The sequence below is a fragment of the Tribolium madens genome, unplaced genomic scaffold, assembly GCF_015345945.1.
Source record: "Tribolium madens isolate multiple individuals breed KSU strain unplaced genomic scaffold, Tmad_KSU_1.1 Scaffold_3;HRSCAF=73;Tcas5.2_LG2, whole genome shotgun sequence".
Classification (NCBI taxonomy): Eukaryota; Metazoa; Arthropoda; class Insecta; order Coleoptera; family Tenebrionidae; genus Tribolium; species Tribolium madens.
Window position 1 is genome coordinate 8,975,832 of NW_025401006.1, and position 17,578 is coordinate 8,993,409.

At 30.8% G+C, this 17,578-nt stretch overlaps 1 protein-coding gene across 8 annotated transcripts in view; it reads right to left on the minus strand.

The window, feature by feature from the left end:
* LOC123008245 (poly(rC)-binding protein 3) overlaps nt 1–15,969 on the minus strand; it is a 60,980-nt gene extending 45,011 nt beyond the window's left edge. For 5 of the 8 annotated variants that reach the window (XM_044403991.1, XM_044403990.1, XM_044403988.1 and 2 more), the window contains exons 1-2: nt 15,553–15,598; nt 2,604–2,640 (exon numbers count right to left, since the gene is read on the minus strand). The gene's annotated coding sequence lies outside the window, so the exon portion shown is untranslated. Of the gene's footprint in view, nt 1–2,603; nt 2,641–15,552; nt 15,599–15,652 lie in introns of those variants that run through there. The other 3 variants (XM_044403982.1, XM_044403986.1, XM_044403981.1) reach the window with 3 other exon arrangements.
* Nucleotides 15,970–17,578: the final 1,609 nt, after the last annotated feature.

Consider the following 17,578-nt stretch of genomic DNA (forward strand, 5'->3'; position numbering starts at 1 on the left):
AAAATGCCATATAAAGTAATACCAGGATACCAAGAACATGGAAAAAATGTTAAAAAAATTTTATCTATAAAAATTTTGAAGTTATATAAGAGTTTAAACTTTGCACTTTGACTCTATTTATTTCTGTTGGAAAAATAATTTTCCAAATTTTTTTACTACAGGCTAAGAAGAAACAAGGAAGCTATCCTAAATTGTAACTCTGTTCAATGTCGCTTTTATTGGCAAAATTTTGGTACCTTTACTAAATAATTGTAAAAAAAAACATATACAGTGATGGACAGTGAATTTCGTCCACCCAATTTCCCTGACAGATTAAAAGTGTAAATTAGTCTTTGTTTCAGAATTTTGATTAACGTTTGTCATGTTGATAGAATGCTCGATGCTTCTTGCTACTTTTTACCTTTGAAATGGAAGTCCTTGGTATACCCAAAAGTATAGAGACACGTCTTTGAGACATACCTTCTTGTACCAGAGAGATATTCTTTTTATTAAACGCACTTACTGCTGGCAATCTGGTATGTTTGAATTTGATTAAATGTGACAATACGTCTTTGAATGTCAGTTATCATCACAATAAAGCACAGACTACAGTGAATTTTTGTGAATTCACAGAAATTGGGTTGATGAAATTCACTGTCCATCACTGTACAAGATCATCAGGATCATTAAATAGACATAAAAAATGTCAATTGTCAAAAAATAAATGGCAAATTTTTTTGACAGAATTTTTTAAACACTTTTTCCAGTTTCCTGGTAACTTACCTTACTTGAATTTTTTTTCTGGGGCGCGAGTTCTGGCGCACCCTGTATAGCATAATTCAATGCAACAAAACAAGCAACACCAAATTTAAAGTTATCTGCATAATTGCTCGTATTTTAACAACAAAACAACCTAAAATATTCAAATATAGAGATTTAAAAAAAAATATATTTTTTCATTCCAATAACCCATTAACAAAAACTTTATAGTGTCCCTCTTTAGTAGTTATTTTATGTAACTTGGTAGCAAAAACTGCTCAAAGAAGATTATACAACACTCTACCGAGTTTGTCTTAGTTCAACACTTCAAACGCAAATGAAGAAAATCTGAGGATATTTGAGAGCAATTTGCACTGCAGCTAACGATTGCGGCTTCAGAACCGTACTTTCAAATGCATTAATGGTTTTGCTTTCCTCGTAATGAAATTGCTCCAAACTTATAGCAAGAGAGTTTTAAATTTATTTATTGAAAAATTAATTACTGGAAAAATTATTTTCACTTGTCTTAATTCGGAACATTTGTTATTTGGACATTTGTGGTCCAAACCTCAAACTTTACCCCAAACTATTGACAAAACCGATTTACCCTTGTGAAATAACAGTCAAATTATTAAGCGAGTTTTAGTGTTGGTTAATTGTTTTTTGCCATTTTTGTATTAGTGCCAAGTATGTGTGGCGCATAAAAAGAATTGTGTAATTTTTTAGATTGTACTTAACAGATGTTTAATTACGAATTTTACGCATTTAAGTGCGTCTAGTGGCTGCAGAAATAGCACTTAACGTTCGGAATCTAAATAAAGAAGTCAAGAGTGATGAAAACTCAAAGGTGTATATTTAGATAAGCGCGCATTATAATGAAACAGTCGAGTATAATAGCCAATAAAACGATTAAGTTTACAAAGTACAAAAGCATTAAAACGTAGACGAACAGAAAGGGGAAGCCCTTTAAAATATTTGTAAAAATTTCTCGACATCATAAACGAACTCCTAAAGTTGTGTATTAACTCCAAGTTGGTATAACACAGCTGATACAGGGCGTTGTATCACCCCTGGCACAACTCAATGTGTTCACAGAGCGAACATCCCTTGACTTGAATACTTAATATCCGAGGAATACCACTTTCGATTTCCACTCTGAAACTTTGCAAACGTTCGTTAAAAGTCTCCAAAAACGGAGCTCAATTTAATTGATAGTTAATTCAACGATAATTCGGGTCGTGTCAAATTCACTCAAAGTAAAATAGTTTCCTGAATATCTGTCTCCCAGCTTGAAAATTCAATCAAGCCCATTACGTTCGATGATTAAATTTTGCCCAAACAATGTCCCTTTAGTTAATGTAAATTAAACAATCAATTGCAGCTTCAATGGGTTAAAACATCATGTTAATCAAAAATGAATAGTTGACCGACATGTTCGCTTAATGAGAAAAAAGCGCCATACACCCAAAACTCGCGATTTTATCTCGACCGCAATTTATGCCACTTCTTGTAGATTTTACGACAACATAAATTCACAAACTCCAGAAGCGAAATTCGGGTCCTCGAGGGCAGTATTTATATAAATATGTATACCAGGGTAGATTGTTTACGTCAACAAAAATATATTCTCATTGTGAATTTTGCTGAGTTTTGGATTATTCGTGTAGTTTTTAATAAATTTATGAATTCCCACAAGTTCGCGAATCGATCTAAAGTTTTATCGAGTTTAGACGCACTCCAAGAGCCGATCAAGATGTTTCCGTCTTCATTAAACTTTTATAATACACTAAGACGATTGTTGTTTCGATGAAAAGCATGTGCAATATTAACTACTCAACTTTACAACAACATTAAAATTAACTTACCTTAAATTCTAGATTAGTGATTTTCACAAGTTGATATCTGAAACAACAAATTTTCTTACTATTATTAATCGCCGCAGAAAACCCAACAAAAATTGCTTAATTGTAATTGCAAAACGGAACTAAATATAAATCGTTGTTATTTCAATTTTAGAAAATGAAACCATATAGAAAATGTTGTACACTACAATCGTGTTGTTAACTAGAATGAAGAGCACAAAGATCTTTTAATTATTTGGTTCAGTAGAACGTTTAACACTTTTGTAATTTTTCTCATTTGCTGCATAATTGAAATACTCGTTTCGGTTGTTTTTCAAGAGCAAATGCTTCAAACTGCAATCTTGCAATGGTTTAAATAAACGAGTTTTTTTCGACGCGAGTGAGAATGAGAAATCGTCAAAACTAGCGTACACCTCCAGTTTGTGTTATTAGAGTACTCACCTTTAATTACTTTTTTCTGGTTTCATTAAAAAAATAATAAAAACTTAATGATCATTTAAACAAAAATATGTAAAATCTTCACACTTAATGATAAAATGTTTATTCAAAAAAAGTCACAAAAGAACATGTTTCGGCTAAAGTTCTGCTATCATCAGCCAAAAATTTAAACCTCTAATTTAAAAAATTTAACACAAGAAATAGAATCACATTATTCTTATGGAGAAAGTTAAAGAGACAAGGGGGTGACTGAAGCTTAAAACCTCTCTCGCAAAAATTTAACATTATGTTTTAAATTTTTTAAATTAGAGCTTAAAATTTTTGGCTGATAATAGCGAAAGTCCCTTTTTGATCTTTTGAATAAACATTTTATGACTAAATGTGGAGTTGACGTAGATATAATTTTACTTATATCGGTAATAACATCCACTTGGTGAAGATGAATCAAATTTACCTCTTAAAAATGTGTTAACATAATTTTTTTCCTACTACAGCGAATGCGGGTGAAAAATAGTTTCAAAAAATAGACGTTTGTTTTTAAGAAAGAAGCTGCTATTTTATGAGCTTTAGGTATGTCTCAGCTACTGCCAAAACATAATTTTTTTACGAATATTCATTACTCATATTAATGACCATTTCAGAATTAAATCAATTATTCAATAAAATAATAATTATAGATACATCATATAAAAAACATACCTTGCTTCTAATCTAGTTTACCTACAGAATCAACAAATAAGGACTTAGTAACACCCAACTTCATCTGCTTGGTAACAATTAACAAAAATTTATTTATTAAATTAAAATTCTACTAAAACTTTGTGAACACAGGAGTTCAATTTACATTTTGCTGTTTCACTTATATTGACTTTTAGATAAATCCACATACATTTTACATGACCCGATCTTTTGCTTCTAAACATGTAACAATTTGGTCTTTCGAGTAGATCCGTATTAACTTGGATAAGTGTACTTTTTAAGCGAAAACAAGCTTTTCGCTTCTCTGTTGTTTCAATAAACCACAAAATTGCGAAGGAATAAAAAGACACTGAAAGTTCACTTTAGCTCATGGCAGTTTTCGCAGATGGTCATAATATCTCACAATCTGCTCCATTGTGCAGCTGTTGACACAACAAAAAATCTAGTAAATAATGAAATTTTTTATTAACATAAATTTTAAACAAAACACATAAAGAAAGTACATTTGAATGTAAATTCGTCAAACCAAAAAATAAAAAGTTGAATTTTATTCAAACTACCCTATTAAAGCCATTATGAAGTTTCCGTGGATTTAGAGCAAGTACGTGGGGAGGAAATGTTTTAATAACTCTTTTGCTAATTTATCTTTTATGGTTAATTAAATAAAGCAGGTGGAGTTACTCCGAGGGGATTAGCTCAAAATGTGGAACATTAAAAAATTTAAAAATTACGATTTGTGTCGCAAATACAAGTTGAATAATTTGGCTGTCAGTGAAAATCCATTCTATTTCAAATCGGCGTTTAAAATTTAAAAGGTGTTTATAATAAAGCAGGTTTCTCGCTTCGATAAATGTATGATTGAAATTAACCCTGACGTTTATCAGATGCATAATTTAGTCCGCGACCGGCAGACAGCAGGCCTCCAAGCTACCATCTCTCTTGTACATCCAATTCAATTAATTATCGTCCATCGTCGACGACGCTTCCAGTTTTATATACAAGGACCAGCCCGAGCTTTCGCCGGTTCAAGCACGACTTTAATTCGATGTGCTGATTTCCTGTTTTAAATGGAGTCGGGATCGCTGTTGGTAGTTTCCTGCTCATCGTTTTTTATTTGAGAATTTTATCATATGCTTATAATGACGCTTTCGTCTTAATCCTGAAAGTTTCTGATGCACAATCTTAAAGATGTAAAGTAACTTCCAAATTGCTTGGCTGGCATAATAAAGATTAATATAATGCAAGCCTGCTAATTCTCCTATTATGAGGCGCTATATAAAATGAACATTAAAAGATTTTCTACATAAATTCCAGATTATGCAGGTTTGAGAATTTCTAATGCGCATCCGACCCACGTATTCAGACTCACGCAGAATCGCTTTATTATAATTTCTTATCACTTTATTAGGATTTTCTCTGCACTTGGCACGTTTGGGTTATTATATAGCATATCAAAAAAATGATGTCAAAATTTCATTACAATCACTTACAAACTCAGAGGGGAGGGTGCGATGAGATGACGCCCTTCAAATTCCATAATCAAATGTTATTTAGGTATATAAAACAAATTTTTTTTAGGACATAGATAAGCCCCTATACTTTTGAGAATGTTTGCTTCTTGACAGTTGATAGTCTTTATAGTTAATACAGGGTGTTTCACATAACTTTTCGAGGCTTGCGCGTAATGTACTTACGCACCCAAATATACAAAAGTCACAAAAAATACACTTCTAACTGTTTAATTTTTGGAAACCCATGACATTAGTTGTCAAACTAATCACTGTTTAAATAATAGTGATAAACTGCAGTTTTTCAGGAACAATTATCATTTGTTCTATCAAGAAACGGCATGAATATGATTCTAGTTTATCTATCTTAATCACTAACTAACTAATAACGTTGTAATTGAACAAACTAGAAAAGATAATCCAATTTTTCAAAATTTGTAATAGCGTTCGTTTCGGAATATGTATTATTGATTGCATCTTACAGGCGCAGGTCTCGTAAAATTATGTGAAACACCCTGTATTTTGATGTCTATTTATTTTTTTTAACTTCTTCCTAAAACCTCTTTAAGTCTAAGCATTTGGTCCTCATTTATTTTTTATTACCCTTTCTAAACTGTCACCTGCATAATTTGCTTCTGATGTTTTTTAAATTAAAAAAAAAATTAGGTCTAGATGTTTGAAGATTGAAATTATACGTTATCATTTTTCGCTGTTAATTCATTTTTTACCTTGAAGTATTTGATGTTTTATCTGCCTGTAATTTTTCTGTTTATCTTGTGATGATCCTCATTTAAATGAAGCAGTTTTTCATTTCATTGCTCTTAAATTATATAAATCTACTACTATACTACTATACTATCATAAAAAGACAGCAATGGCAATCCACTGCTTTTTTATATTGAACATAGCGCTATATTCAGAGTTAAATAAATGACCCTTACAATTGAACACATTGTTTAATAATTAAAACACAAATTCGCTCGTAAACTTGCAAATTCTTTAACTTTTATAACTCTTTGAAAGTGGACCACATAATGCGTGAATTCTGGAACAGACTGTACATGGTTATTCATAAATACGAAGCAATATTTGAACCTCAAAAATGACCTCTAAAATGATGTTAATTTTTATAAAAACTCGTGTCCTATCTCTACTAATAAGAATTTTACAGTCCTTGGAATTTGGGTACCTTTGGAAATTTGTTTTTTTTTTAATAACCATTTGACCAAATATTATAAAATTTGGAATAATTACTTGCGAGAACAAACTTTATAAACTGGTAATCACGAAAACCGGATACATCTAATCAATTTCCGGTTCTAGCAGTTGCAGGTCACATTTTGTGTGTTTTTTAATATTTTTGGCCTCTTAACATTATTTTTTTATTCCTCAGAACAATAGAGTAATCAATTTTGAATAAAAAACGCATAACCTTTAATACCCCTAAAATAGACCGTTTTAAAGATATTTTAATTTGAAGTGAGAACTGTACAACGCTGAAAGTAAAAAGAATAAATTTTGAATGAGTGATATCCACGGCAACGAATAACCATCAGACATCTGTCAACTTGAGATTGGACAATTATTAGACGAATAATCGAAAATATTTAATAAAAGAGTTTAGCTCAGATTCATAACTTAGAATAAATCCAAATGGATCTCGTAGCATTTAATTCATAAAAAATGCACAAAAATTTATCGTCAAAGTTAACAGATGTCTCGCAGCGTTTCATTTTCAGCGTTGTGCAGTACTCACTCTAAAATATCTTTAAAACGGTCCATTTTAGTGGTATAAAAGGTTATGCGTTTTTTATTCAAAATTGGTTACTCTATCGATTTAAGCAATAAAAAATTAGTGTTAAGAGGCCAAAAAAATGGAAAACACAGAAAATGTGACCTGCAACTGCAACTGGAAATTGAGTAGATGTACCCGGTTTTTGTGATTATTAGTTTACTCGCAAGTAACTATTCCAAATTTCATAATATTTGGTCAAATGGTTCCAAACTTAGTACAAAAAAAAACAAATTTCCAAGGGCTGTAAAATTCTTATCAGTAAGAGATAGGACACGAGTTTTTATAAAAATTAACATCATTTTATGGGTCATTTTTGAGGTTCAAATATTGCTTCATATTTATGAATAACCCAGTATATTTGCTAAACTGATGATTGCTGATTGATACGACAGTACAATAAAATAGTAGTTCGTAGGTCTATTTCTAGTATGATTTGATGAGTCAGCAGGCATCCGCTATAATTTAGTTTGCTTAAATGAGATAATATCATTTTGTTTGGTCACAACCCAACTATGTGTTTATTTTCACACAGCAGTGTTGTAAATTCTTTTTTTAATTAACCTACGTTGTTCATAAATAACCGAAATATTTCTTCGGTCGAGTGATAGGTGTGCCAAAAATATAATCACGTTTCCGTCAGTCTCTTTGAAGAAGGCTTAACAGTTTCATCAATTCGTATATCTTTACGAGCTACAAGATCCGTATACAAGAATCGATCCGGTAAGATGGTGGCATAATTTCAACCCTTTCTAGTCTCGCATCCCTAAATTACAACCGATTGTTTGTTATTAAGGTTTCGTAATAAATTTTCACACAACGTGCACGCTAGTGACCCTTTTGTAATGATTTACTTTGTTCATATTGTGACGTTCGTTTCGATTAAGATGAATGGTGTGCACTTTACAGGTTTCCGCTGATTAAACTTAATTCGTCAAAGAAAAAGTGGTGGTGCATAAGATGATCCTGTCACGTTCCGGATCTCGACCCAAATTCTCTGTTTGTACCAAAGCATGCAATCAATTAATCCTCAAAAAGAGCTTTCGTTGCTTTTTCAGCAATCTGGGTGTTTTCTTTATTAATTTTCCCCAATACTTGAGTGAAGATATTGATACTTTTCCAATTGCTTATTGAAATTTAAGCAGTTACCATTAATAATTTTATTCCATTAGACGAGAAGCAAATTTCACAGCTGCCAATTAGCATTTCTCTTGAGAATAAGAATTGAAACCCGCTTATTAAGTAAGCACATCCTTTGAAGTTTAGCAGAACGCATTTGTGTACGTAAATGGAGAAATAATAGAACGGATTTGAATTTCAGATTCGGACGGAATAAATGCCATCATGCCGGATGATTCTTTTTCAAGGGTAATCCGTCTTCTTCCGTTTTTTACTATCAAAAGCAATTTTATTAAAAAAAAACAAAATGCCATATTAAATGAATTAACCTTTTTGAGAATCAGATTTGCAACATATTCTAAAAACAAACTTTTCATATTTCGATTGCTTTTGATCCGATAATCCTCCTTCAGAAAAAATGTCTTTAGAAAACATAGTGTCACCCTTTTTGAGTGTTGGACTAACAAAGAATCAAACCCGAAGATTAAAAATGGGTTTTCTCAGTTACGAATTCCTGATTTGCTTGTATTCTTAAAAATTTAATATCCGTCAAGAATTTCTGCGTGCTTGTACTTATATTCCAAACGACATATTGCAATATTTGACTGTAAAAAATATTCATTGTTAGATGTTGGAGGATGAAATAGATGCGTTGTCATGATGAAGCGAGCAACTCTTCAGAACTTTGTCGGAAGAGAGTAATACTTTAAGCTGGTTAGACAGTCGCTACATAACCGACAACAATATGGCAAATTAATTCATATAATGCCCTTGTAATGCTTTACTACGATCTCAATTTAGGAAGATTAATGCAGATGTCCCAGAAGGATACGTTTAGGTCTTATTCACGCTTGCCACTAGCGTTCCAATCTTTAAAGTGATTAATGAAATGTACAGCTGTAGTTGAACAAACCATTAACAATTAGAATTATTTATGTGTCCAGAAATTCCACAAGGAAATATAAAAGAAAATGAGTCGGCCTGCTCGGAACAGTTGGGATTGAATGCAAAAACTTTTGTTCTTATAAAGCTTTGTCTTAAATGAAAATTGCCGCAGGTTATTTCAATATGAGAAAGACAGTTTAATTTGTAATATGTAGAATGCTAGCGGTTGGAGATTCTACACGGACAATACAACGTGCTCCATGTACGATATTTATAGAATCATTTTATATTTAGGAAACGTACTTAACTAGAAATTAAACTGCTTTGAGTCGACAGTTATTTTTGACCACACTAGACACTTCAGCAGATCTGGATCGGCACTCCAAACACACAAAAGAAATTATTTTTATAAACAATCATCAATTTTCGGTTGCTATTTATTTAAATTTACTAAATTTGAAATACTGTCTGTCGGATCTGAAACACCTGTAGCTCAGTCTACCAAAAATTCAGAATTAAATCTTGAATTTATGTGAACAACTAGTTTAAATTTAAATCGAAATAAATTACAATTTTATGTTTTGCGTCTATATCCGCAACAAAACATAAGATAAAGAACCATAAACAAAACGAGAACATTTTATTATGAAAGGGAGTGTTACTCTCATCTATTTGTGGCTCTTGAAATATTTGGAAACTGTCTCAAATTGTTACATTTTTATTTATGCCATATGATTTATATCCATCATGACTTAATTGTGACGGCACATTTTTAAAGTTTTGTGGTTTTCTCTCGTCCATTGAACGTTTCAGTCGATTGCTTTCTACGCACATCTGAAGCGATGTTAGGATTATGGTGTGGAAACTAAACCGAATACTCTTGTCACTACCGTGTATTAGGTCTGATTAAAACGCCGCAAAATAAAGTTATTATTAGTAATAATAGGATTTTTATCTTGAAGAATAAAATTCTACAGGACTCATTAATTTCAGACACTTTAATCCTAAAAAATTAATCTTAAACGTCAAAGATGATAATGGAATAAAGCTTTGTAACGAAAACTTTCATCATTATCAGTATAACAAGTCGTTTTTAATTTGCTTTGTCTTCTTCGTCATTTGTTAATAATTTCGTTCGAACTTCTTTGTACGTTAATTATGTTAACAATGAGTTTTAAATTTCGCTTAACTTTTATAATAACTAATTAAAAAAATGTTCTACCTGTTTGTATTTATTTTATTTAAAAAAAAAAAACAATTTAATCTGAAAAAAATTAAAATTAACTTGTTAATATAAACAAGAAGAGAAATCTCGAGAAACTGGGAGCCGAATGCTTAATTAAAATTTAGTGAATAAGAAGAAAATAAACTAGTGGTTGATGAGATTCGACGATTTGAAAAAGAGAAACAAATTAAAAGTTCATAATTCATTTAAAATTTTAATTCAAGTATTACTTAACAAACTTTTCAAAGGGTCGTAGTGTTTCATGTCAGAAATAAATTATACATTTACTTTATGCTTTTTTACTTTCTTGATTAGAGACTTTAGAAAAAATTTAACAAAATATCATATTTTAGACCATATATCTTATTCAACAAGCAATACTATAGCAAAACAAAACAAGATCATTATAATTTATAGCAGAGTGTTACTAATTAATAATGGATCGTATAAATATTTATGCAATTAAAATTTAATGGATAATACCTATATAAAATTTATATTGGGTGATTAGACTATTTATAATGTTAGCAAAATATTATCTTCAAAATCTATTGACCAATATTAATATAATTATTGTTAGAACTTCCCACTACGTCTGTGGCAAAATGCATATAATGACTTAATTTTTTTATTGTGGTTCATCGTTTTTATTAATATTGATAAAAGACAAATTATGAAGTGAAGTAGAGTATCTTGAAATGTGCTTTTAGTTATTCAATTTAACCCAAAATATCTTAGATTTAAGATGAAAAGGAGTGGAACTGTCTTCAAGATGTTCTATAAGGAAACCTCTAACGTTCCTTTAGATGTGAACATTCAAAATTATCTTTTCTATAGAACTAAACAATCATTCATGAAAATTCATGGATACTCTAAGCGAAGATAAAATAACCACAAACTTTAAAATAACTAACTACAATACATACAAACAAGATAATCACATTTTCACTTTAATTCCATTTTCAGAACTAATTGTTAATTGCAGATTGTTGTCTTTAAACAACGGTTACAGATCCTATTACGCTGTAAAACACCTGTATGTTCTCTTTAAACATTCTTGTGAGTCAAATTAACTTTTTGTTATCACAGCTATACAACCGTGGTTAAATCATTATTTTACCAAATGCCCTTTTATAGTAATTTATTTATTACATTAAACAATATTTTTGTAAGCAAATTTGTATCAAGACAAAAATAAAACACTGGAATGCTTTCGTGTTTTTTTTGACAACATTTTTGTGTTATGATGTTCCAAACCGCGAATAATGAAATTAATATAATCAAAATAACGAGTACAGATGCTTTAGCACAAACCCAAACCCAACGTAAATATTATACAAACAGAATTATACAAAGTGGTGGAATTTTTATAGCAGGATTTAAATCAAAGCAAAAGTGGTTGTTTTAATGACTGTCAGCAGTAAATAATTATTAACAATTTTACAAGTCTGTTTTGCAAACTACAGAATATAAACAATACATATTAGCACAATTAATCATCGTTGTTTATTTTATGCAGACTTGACATTTAATTCTTTTTTTTGTAAAAATTTTGTACATTATCTATCTAAACCTTAGCCCTATAAGATTTAGTTTAAAAATTTAGATTTTTACTCTTTTATTCATATCCTCAAAAAGGCTAGGACTTCTGCCTGTCTTAAGTTTAACTATCCTGCATAATGTTTTGTTAGTTAGCTTTATGTTTTATATATTTTTGATTTAGAACTTATTAGTTAAAAAATAGCGAATCCTCTCTCGTATGTTTACGTTGTAAATTAGAGTCGCTGGCATGCAATATAACGGGGAACAAATATCATAGCAAAACAAATAATAAACGGTGGTGCAAATAACCGCTCGGACAGACTAACTGCATCGCAGAACAGTTAACGTTGTCGCATAAACTAAAACGGGAAGTGCAAATCATAGACCGCATTAATAAGGCAAAACTTCACACGCTTCATACGGCCATTTGATCAATTGCACTCATCAATACCGTCAATCATAACAGAATACCTGTCTTTGTCAATTATGAAATTTTTATTGGGAGCGTTTTGATTAAATGTGGCGGCAGGAGACAGTTTTGTAATATTTGGCTCGTGATCGAAAATATTTTTTATTTTAATCTCGCAGTAAATAAAAGAGTTGTTGTTATGTAAATTCAATGGCGGCGTTGTTTTGGTTGGTCACACGGGCAGAATTTGTATCAAAATATTTTAAAAATTAATTTTAATTTATCTCGAAAAAAAACTTTTTGTAATATTTATTCATATTGAACAATTATTCATACCTAAATATATATTAATTTGCTTAAAAGGCGAACTGAATAAATAAAATGAGTTCACATTATTTTGTAATTATGGATGTTTAAAAAATAACATAGAGGATGGCCATCTAAATACATATTGAGACTTATTGAGCTGTGTATTAAACTTGTCTTAGTGTTCATCTAAATACATGTTGAGACTTATTGAGCTGTGTATTAAACTTGTCTTAGTGTTCTTCCAAACTTATTTTTTTTATAAAAAATGTTCAGAGTTAACCGAAGTAAAATTTCCCTTGCAAGGAGTGGCTTAGCAGGTCCATAAAAAATTTTTGTTGACATGCAGTTTTGTTTTCCTGCAAACCTACACTTAAATCTAAATTTATAAAAAAATAAAATAAAAAGTTTTAACTTCAATCGTTGTTAAAAAATTCTAATTAATAAAAATTATGTTTACTAGCAAAAACTAGGTAATTTTGATTAATTTGTTTACTTGTCTAAATCAATTTCTAACTTAGTAAATATTCTCTGTAACGTAGTTCGTAAAACTGAGAATAAAGTAAGTTGAATAAGATTATTTCACAAAAAGATCAAACAAAAATTCTGTTTTTAGCAGTAAAAAATTGCTGTTGCACTATTGATTTATAATGTATGCACTGAAAGCAACATAAATATTATAGATATATGTTTTGTAGAGAAAATTTCATTTACTTTGCTAAAAAACACGGTCCAATAAACCTCATTAAAAATATAACTTTGACCTATCAGTAGAAATTTAGTCACAATGTAAAACCTAATTACCGTAACAAATATGAACATGATGGTCTATAATTTACAATAAATATTAAATAAATCGCTCTCGTGTAGAAATATGGTTTTCACACTAGAGGTACACTCAAATTTGAAATTTTATACTATACAAAACATCGTTTCGAAATACAGAGTCTCCCAGCGAGTTGAAAAAGTTCATTAGCGACCTTTAAATGGTACAATTAAAAAAAATGATAGATACTAATCTTGTGCATCATCTAAAATTATCTTCAACCATACAGCATGTCCCAAAAATAAGTTACGATACATTTTTTTTAAATGAAACACCGTATGTTTCTTGGCATTTTTGGATGTAGCCTTTTAAAACAATGTTTTTACGCTAAACTTTTATTAGTCGATTTCGCTTAGTTTTAGACGACGAAAACATGCACTTTTTAAAAATTTATTACACAAAGACTAAGACAGCTGGAACAAACTTTTTCTTAATTCGCAAAGAAGAAAGTACAGAATATAAAGTTTTAGTAATTTTTTAGTGAAAATATATGAATAAAAAAATAAAATATATAAATAAAATATGTATATGAATATGAATATGAAAATATTTTAACATTCAATATTAATTGTAGCAACAATGTCTATCAATATCTGAGCATTGTTGATACTATGGCAACCATAGTAATTCCACTTATCACTTATCCGTTGATTTATCCAGAAAATGTAAAAGTCGTTATAAATACTGAAATTCGAATTATTTTATTGTAAAAATAAAGAATAATGAATTCAGTTTAACACAAATGTGATTATTAAGTGATATTTCTTACATCTTTTGTGCAACTGTGCACTTTTTGGCTACTGAAACAATAGTAATTATTTTTTTAAATGTTTAACGTTCAATATCTTTTTACTTTTTGATTATAAACACCTAAAAGTAAATAATTTTAGAAAGACAATTTAATAATCTTTTAAATGCAAAACAATAAATAGGGTGTTCCATTAAAATTTTTTAAGTTATTGAACTTTTAACAAACGCCTTCATTTTTTTATTTCTGCAAATGCAACACAATAAAAAAATGTTACAACCTTATAGCTTATACCTTCTTCTTTGCGATAGTAAAAAATATATTTCTAGATGCCTTAGTTTTTGTGTAATAAATTTTTAAAAAGTGCATGTTTTCGTCAAAAAAACCGTCTTATTTTTAAAGCTAGGCAAAATTGACGAAAAAGTCTAGTTTAAAAACATTGTCATACAAATCTACATCCAAAAACGCTAAGAAACATATGGTGTTTCATTCAAAAACACAAATTTGTATTGTAACTTATTTTTAAGACACGCTGTATATATAGTTAAAAATAATTTTAGGCGATAGACTAGATTAGTATCTATCAATGTCCTATGTAATATTTTTTAATTTTAACATTTAAAGGTCACTAATGGACTTTTTCAACTCGCTGGGACACCCTGTATGTGGATTCATTAGTTTAGAATAGTTTTCATTCTGCACCTACTTAAATCCAACCCATTAATTGCACGAAAAACCATTACAATATCAAATATGTAATTGTTAATCATCCAACAGCATGCACCGACAGCTATAAAGATTAAATGACATAAATATCAATGTTTCCAACTGCTTTTGGAATTAATTAGTCTAAATTTAATTTGAAAATGTTGTAGCCTTTTAGTATAATCAAATATCCCTGTTGATAACAGAAAATTGGGTCAAAAAGCTTGACAGGTTCCTAAGTTTTAACATATTTTAACCGTTTAAACTTCATTGAAACAAATGTTAATTCATTTTCAAAGGTAGTTTAACAACATTTATTTGACAGTAATATTTGTAGCCTGTCTTAAAGTTGTTTATTATACAAAATCTATAAAACAGACATTTTAATACGAGTAATTGTAAATATTCTGTGCGGCCTGGAATATAAAAAGTGCAGATAACTTTCAGTTTTATTCAAATTCTAGTTAAATATTTTTATTTGTTAATTGTTAATTAATAATTTTTTGAGCAAACCAGTTACAAGTTGCTTCAAAGCTCTCGTGTATTAAATACAGGCTATTATTTCTGTTGCAGAATAGTACTAGGAAGAGGGCCCCCTTAATAAATCCGATGCTGAGTCTGACAGCGATAAAATTGATTCATCCTGTGCAAGGAATTATAGGGCCATCTAATCTAGGATTTTTCGTTTTAAAATTGTTTCTATTCAAATGTTGAGTTATTTTTAATAAAATCTGTCTCCAAAGTCGTTACCTATTCAAAACGTCGGATGTTCAGTTCTCAATGGATGATCGAGGTCTGAAAATCTCGCGGTTAGTCTTCCCCTGGAATTTAATAAAAGGGTATTACTTGCCATGCACTGGGTGCCAGAAGAGAAGTGTACGACGTCGGAGGTCGCAGCACGGGATCAAGAATAGCCGCGTGTCTCGTGTTGTTTATCGGCGACTTCTTTCCGTTGGTTTGAGCGTGGAGATCATGTGTTGTGTTTGCGTCGAAGAATCGTTTTTGTTCGCGGGTTTGAATAATTAATTCCTGCTGAGTTGAACTCTGATCGACACTCGGGATAAGCGCGTTAGTACAGGAGAGATTACAGGGCTTGACGGACAGGGAGGTTGGGTGCCGAGCAAAGAACCGCACAGAAGCAATGCCCAGAGAGGACTGAGCGACATTCGCGAACCGTAGGGATGCTGCGCCGTCCTTCCTGATAGCACCGTCCTTTTTCATCGACATCACGTCGAAAATATCAAAGGCACGACTGAACTACATATCCCAACAACTGGCTCGTTTTTCATGTAACAAGGCTTTGCCAGGCTCGCTGCACAAATAAAACCATACCACAGTCATTAGTTTTTATTATTATTGCCGCACTAAGATTTTCTAAAAAGGGTGGATGTTCGCGGAAGTTCCGCTCTTCCTGCTTCACTGCGAACTCGAATTGTTTATTCGATGACGGACGACGGCACAAATCACCCTCTGAATTATGCAGACGATTTTATGAGCTTATTACGCGTTGCACGTTCGACCTTATTTTTCCTGCTTTTATAGACTACATACTTTAGACAAACATGAACAATTAGATACCAGAAGCGCTAAACTTTCACAATAAAAACCAACGACTTACTTCAGCAGTATTTAAGCTGCACCTGACTAATGACGAATATACAGGGTTATTCATAAATATGAAGCAATATTTAAACCTCAAAAATGACCTATAAAATGATGTTAATTTTTATAATAACTCGTGTCCGATCTCTATTGATAAGAATTTTACAGCCCTCGGAATGTGGGTATGGTAATTGTTTTTTTTTTTGTAATAACTTTGGAACCATTTGACCAAGTATTATAAAATTTACAATAGTTACTTGCGAGAACATAGCCTTTGGACTAGTAGTTACGAAAACCGGATACATTTACTCAATTTCCGGTTTCAGCAGTTGCAGGTCACATTTTCTGTGTTTTTCCGTTTTTTGGTCTCTTAACACTAATTTTTATTGCTTAAATCTAAAGAGTAATCAATTTTGAATAAAAAACGCATAACCTTTTATACCACTAAAATGGACCGTTTTAAAGATATTTTAATTTAAAGTGAGAACTGCACAACGCTGAGAATGAAAAATATGAATTTTGAATAAGCGGTAACCTCGGCAACCAATGACTATGGTCACATAAATCCTCTGTTAACTTTGACGATAAATTTTTGTGAATTTTTTATGAATTAAATGCTACGAGATCCATTTAGATTTATTCTAAGTTACTCTTTTATTAAATATTTTCGATTAATCGTCTAATAATCGTCCAATCTCAAGTTGACAGATGCCTGATAGCAAAATATGTGACCATGGTCATTTGTTGCCTTGGATATGACTCATTCAAAATTCATACTTTTTGATTTCAGCGTTGTGCAGTCCTCAGTTTAAATTAAAATATCTTTAAAACGGTCCATTTTAGGGGTATTAAAGGTTATGCGTTTTTTATTCGAAATTAATTACTGTATCGATTTAGGCAATAAAAAATTGGTGTTAAGAGAGCAAAAAAATGGAAAAACACAGAAACTGTGACCAGCAACTGCTGTAACCGGAAATTGAGTAGATGTATCCGGTTTTCGTGATTACCAGTTCAAAAGGTATGTTGTCACAAGGAAATGTTCCAAATTTTATAATATTTGGTCAAATAGTTCCAAAGGTATTACAAAAAAATCAAAGTTCCATACCCACATTCCGAGGGCTGTAGAATTCTTATCAGTAGAGATTGGACATGAGTTATTATTTAAATTAACATC